The following is a 5,746-nucleotide window of genomic DNA, read 5'->3' on the forward strand; positions in this document are numbered from 1 at the left end:
TCCACAGTCAAGAGTTTCTAATGTCACATGACGTGTTTTCACCTGTGGCTTTTGTACGAAGGAACACCTGGACGACTAAAATCAGTTTCTTGTAGTTGTGGAGGGAAGTTTTAGGTGGATTATTAAGTAAAATCTAATAAAAAATGTTGATGCCGTTGAACCAGAATTCCCTCTTTGAGGCGATTTTCCTGTTTGTGCGGCGAAGCGGCTGCCGAGCCTTCACGCTCGAGGCCGTCCTTCTCAATACGAATGTATTTGCACTGAATGGTTGAAGTTTTACCTTAACTACACTTTTAAGTGATCAGCTTCTCTGTGCAGTTTTAGTGCTTTATGGTGCACGTGTTCTGCCTTGTTGTAAAGCAGTGATAGTCTGTCTTTTGTAGAACAAACTCTTGGGTGTGCGGAGACCAGGACTGCCTTTTGAATGAAGCGTTTCAATCATCAGCTCTCTGGAACCCAAACAGAAAATCAGTTTGATTGAAAAATAAGGAAATAAATGAACATTTTTTGGGTTATTTCCAGCTATAAGTCATTGTCTGAATTATTTCACTAATTTATGAATCAATTTTTCATATGACAGATTGTTTGAAAGCATTGTGGTGTTTATTCGCCAATCCATGCAGAGACTTCTAGAAGTATCCAGGGCTCAAGATTTTGAAATTGTAGATTCGGACATCTCCCAAAAAATGGTGTACATCGTGAAAGTTGTGAAAGAATTCCGACAAAGTCATTTATACTTATTAAATGAAATGATCCATGTAATTTACAATCGTAACTGAATTACATAATTGCTTATAAATCTTCTTTTCTCACTTAAAGATCACAGAAATGACAAAATGTTTAAAATCTATTTAAATTTAATCTTTTTAAATTAGATTTTTGGTCCATTGTTTGATTAATCTAAGCCATAATTCCCATTTCAGAGACACTCCTGGAGCTACATTGAGGTTTAATATAAATATACCTGTGGATTGTATCGGTGTTCACTGTGATTCTGTCCTTCCTTGATGTGCCGTTTCATATTATTTAGCTTTTGTGTGGCTTTGGACTTGTATTAGGAATCCAAAAAGTGTTTTTGTTCTGCCTTTCTCAGAAATGAGGGAACCATTGTGCTTTTTCTTTTATTTTAAGGTGGAGCCAGTGTTTGTTTCTCACCTTCATGTTCATTTAAGGATATTTTTGTAGTTTTGGTCCCAAACATTTTTGATAAAAATGGATCAGATTTGAAGTTGGTAAATATATTTAGTTTCTGTTTTGCCGTTCTATCATTTGTAAGTGTTTGAATGAGAGGTTTAGGTCAGGCCGGAAGAGAAACAAAAAAAAAGAACTAAAGTCCTTTAACTTGAGAGGTTTTGTGGTCATTATTTTTTATATATTTAACCATTAATTTAACAGAACGATCAGTTGAGAACAAATTCTGATTTAAAATGATGACCTGATCATTGAACACTAATTTAGACAAAAAGTTTGGACTTTTGACTAAATGTGAACCGGACAAGAACAAAAAATCAGACTCTGAGATTTTGATTCATGTTTAAATTCTTGTGTTTGAGCTCAGAGATTTGACTTGTGATCTTAGTCTGAGTAAGGAGCCATTGTAGATCAATATTTATAAAGAACGATGTGAAAAGATCATGCCAAAAACTGGCTCAAACCTACTTGAGACTTGAACTTGACACAGACTTTAGTGCAGAAACTAGGACTCTTTAATACTACAAACACACTGGAAATGTGTGGCACGTTCAAGAATTCCCTTTTAGTCAGTGGTGTTCATACTGGACGGTCTCTATACTAGGGCATGTAGTCACTGTTGGAAAGGGTTTGGTGCAAAGTGATGAAAATCTCACTCCAGTCTTCATCTTTTACAGCTCTGTTTTGTTTTATGAAGGACAAAATTATTCTCGGCACAAACGGCAATTATTAATTTCTCTTTACTGATCAATTTTTTAGCAATTTACTCCTCCGTGTTTTGAAAAGGACTCTAACAAATCAGCGTCCCGGATTGCTCGAAGTTCAACTTTCAAGGGGAGCTCAATCATACTAGAAAATGGACTTAAAAACTTAACGGTGAACATGAGTCCAAAATTCGTGTTTACATAACGGTTGCTTGATCTCGTGTTTCTGAATCCAGTTTGAACGTAGCATGACGCCTGGTTCAAATCAGACACAGAAGCGGTGCGGAACGATGGCCGCTTCCATTTGCCACATATGTTAACTTATGGTGTGGTTCAGGGGTGTCAAACTCTCTCACAGCGGGGCCAAAATCCAAAACAAATGTTACAGGTTAAACATTAATTAAACACGCTAAAAAACTTTTCTAACTTTAAAAACTGGACTTTTTTCACACACACGTATATATATATATATATATATATACATACATACATACATAAAAACAGGCAGGACTATTGTTCCAGAATAAATTAACTTAAACCTTAAATAACTTTCAATATTTTATCCTCCATAAAAATATTTGTTCAAAATTATACAAGTTAAAACAAAACTAAACCTTAAAAAAAAAAAACTTGTATTTTTACTTTAATGTCCTTTTATATTAAAAATTGCACTTGAAAATAATAACCCAAAAGATTTTGATTTCCATAAAATATATACTACTATGAACATGCTGCCAAACAAAACAAACGAAGCCTGGAAATAAAAATAAAATGTGTGCTTTAGGCAAAAACAAATGTCTGTTTTGTTGTGTCTCAGCTTCCATAACTGTAGTGTTGTTTAAATATATTACCACCACAAGATAACATCGGGCAGTTAATAACGATACTATAAATTGATCTGGGGGGCCGGATCTGGCCCCTGAGCCTCGACTTTGGTGTAGTTCATATGAAGCGCGAAATGCTGCGGTCCTCCGCGGCATTTCGCGCCGTGCAGCAATCGTCTCGGCGTCTGCTCTATTTTTTTGCGCGAGCAATCTTCGTCAACTCTGACAGGAAGTTACGCACACGAGAAAATCTGGTCAATTTTTGACATAAAACCATGTCTGGTTTGAACTGGAGGTAAAGCGGAGACAGCGCTCTCTCCGCCCGCGCTCTCTCCGCCCGCGCACTGCTTTGCACCACTTCCGCGTCCGGTGTGAACTAGGCGTTAGACTTGACTTTGATCTTGGAGACTCATGTCATCTGATGTATGATTGTGTATATTGTAGCCTTTTCAAAAAAGTGATTGTGTGGAGGTCAGGTATTAATATACTTTGATATTATAAACCGTCCCGTGGTTAATGGACACATGACTTGGATTTGTGACTTGAGACTTGACCAAGAACCAGAGAATGAGCTCGGACAATCCCTCTCTAAGACTTTCGACTTTGACTCGAGCGTATAGACTAACTCGGACTACGCTGAGGTGAGATTAGACATGGAACCATTTCAGATCTTGTTGGTGAGATAACCTGCAGGTCATCATCGTGAGGCTAAATTATGTCCTGAAGTCTCCATCAGAATCATTCTGTTGTGACGCTGCCTCACTCTGCGTTAAAGATGAATGTGAGACATAAAACTTTTTATTGTTTGTTACTGGATCATAGAAACAGCCGAAGAACTGTAACTGAGCACAAAATCAGGTGCATAAAATCATTCAACCCAAACTAGCAAGATATTCAAAAAGAAAAATGACAAATTAAACATTTTAATTCACCTTTAGCCTTTTATTTTTCACATTTATGTTTCTGAACCATCACAGGAGTCGTTACTTCTTATTTATTCTTCCAGGACAGAACAGGAAACCAAGTCGCTCTTGGCTCCTCCCACTTGAATGTGCCATGCGGAGTCATCATGCGCTCACATGCAACTGAGTTTTATTTCGGTCGAGAGCCCTCAGATGGAAGGGTGTCTAATCCTCAGGTTTCTGTGTCGTATCAAGTGCTTTGATGTTTTTATATTCTTCACTTTGTATTGATGTCACTGTAAATGGGACTTTTTTGGCACTGGTGGTGTTGCAATAAAAAAAGTAATACATTTTTGTGTTTTTGTGTATTTTTTAATCATTTTAAAGAGGAATATCCACCACTTTAAAAAAATATATTTGCTTGTGCCACAAAAACTTACATTATAAGGAGAAAAACTATTGGTTTTACCCTGAAAATACATTAAGTTACTAATTCCACCAAAGGTTAAATGCAGCCTTTGCTTGAGAGGATACATAATTTAGTTTCATTTTTATTTCTTTTATGTCACTGTGGCTGACTTTAAAAGCATGTTTGAGTTTAGTTAATGGATACACAAGAAAAAAATCCAAATAAATGAGCTTTCCTTTTGCCCCAATAGGTTCTAAAGAGCAGGAATAGTTGGAAATTTTCCAGTCAATATTTAATAAAGACATTTGAGAATTTCAATCTTTCCATAAAGAAGGTTGAGGCTGTAATTCTCTAAGTAAATAAATTCCAGAACTCCACATTTGGTAATCAGGTTGGTAAGTTTACACACCTCAGAGGAGCTGCAGAAAAGGGAATCTAAATTCTTTAACAACAATTTGAACATCTACATAAAGGAACATTCCAGTTGATGTTTCCAGAGCTGATGTTCAAGCTGTTATTCTGAAGTCTAAATCCATGCAAGTCTGCTTTCCTTCAGCACAGAGTTAAGGATTTGTGTGTCAGATCAAACAGCAGCACCGCGTTGGGTGTCATTTCTTATCGAAGTCGTGTCTGACAGAGCAGCTGGAATTCAGGCTGTGGCTCAGAGAGACAGGTGCTTGTAAGCAAGACTGCTACAGTTTAGTAAGACAGGTGCAGCTCAGAGAGATGGGTACAGTTTAGCAAGACAGGTAGAGTTTACCAAGACAAGTGCAGTTCAACGAGACAGGTACAGTTCAGTGAGACAGGTGCAGCTTAGTGAGACAGGAGCATGTTAGCAAGACTGGTACAGTTTAGTGGGACGGGTGCAGTTTAGTAAGACAGGTAGAGTTTGTCGAGAAAGCTACAGTTTAGTGAGACAGGTGTAGTTCAGTGCGACAGCTACAGTTTAGCGAGACAGGTTAGCTAGGCAGGTGTAGTTTAGTAAGACAGGTGCAGGTTAGCTAGACAGGTGCAGCTCTTCAAGTCAGTTGCTGTTTAGTGAGACAGGTGTTGTTCAGCCACATAGGTGTACCCCAGTGAGGCTGGTGCAGCTAAGAGAGAGACAGGTGTAGCTCAGTGAGACAGGTGCAGCTCTTCAAGACTGGTGCTGTATAGTGAGACGTGCAGTTCAGAGAGACAGGTGTCAACATTTAAACAGGAGTGATGGTGGTGATGTTGGGGTTGTGGTGGAGAGTTCGGTCACTGCAATGATTAGATCTAATCTGCAGCTGCAGTCAGTTACTGATGACACTCAAATGAGTCACATTCAGCCCCTTCTTGAGAGAAGGAAGACCGCATCACTCACATAGAAGACGTGGTCCTCAGAGGCTCCAACAGGGTTTTGGTTGAATATTTCTCTCATATAAAGTGTTTTTTCTTCACCTCACTGCTGTAATTAGAGAAGAACAAGTGTTCACATTCTGTAATCATAGTATCTGAAGGGGGTAAAATATGTGTACACGTCATTCTTCAGGAATGATGCATGCTGGGAAAAAGTGATAAACTCATGTGATCCACTATTTACAAGCAGAAAACATGAACTTTTCTCACCTGACACTAAAATCCCAGCAGACTAAAACTTCTTTAATGTACTTAGAAAAAAGAAACCATAACAAGCCGACGTTCATCCAGACTTCATCTTCTGTGATGACGGGAGCTGAACTCTTGAAGATGAAG

The 5,746-nt window shown here is 38.2% G+C and overlaps 1 protein-coding gene across 1 annotated transcript in view; it reads left to right on the forward strand.

Moving 5' to 3' along the window:
- pgap1 (post-GPI attachment to proteins inositol deacylase 1) overlaps positions 1–1,346 on the forward strand; it is a gene marked incomplete in the record, with an annotated part of 14,178 nt that extends 12,832 nt beyond the window's left edge. The window contains 1 exon segment of the mRNA XM_024286834.2: positions 13–1,346.
- Positions 1,347–5,746: the final 4,400 nt, after the last annotated feature.

The sequence above is a fragment of the Oryzias melastigma genome, linkage group LG21 (genome assembly GCF_002922805.2).
Source record: "Oryzias melastigma strain HK-1 linkage group LG21, ASM292280v2, whole genome shotgun sequence".
NCBI lineage: Eukaryota > Metazoa > Chordata > Actinopteri > Beloniformes > Adrianichthyidae > Oryzias > Oryzias melastigma.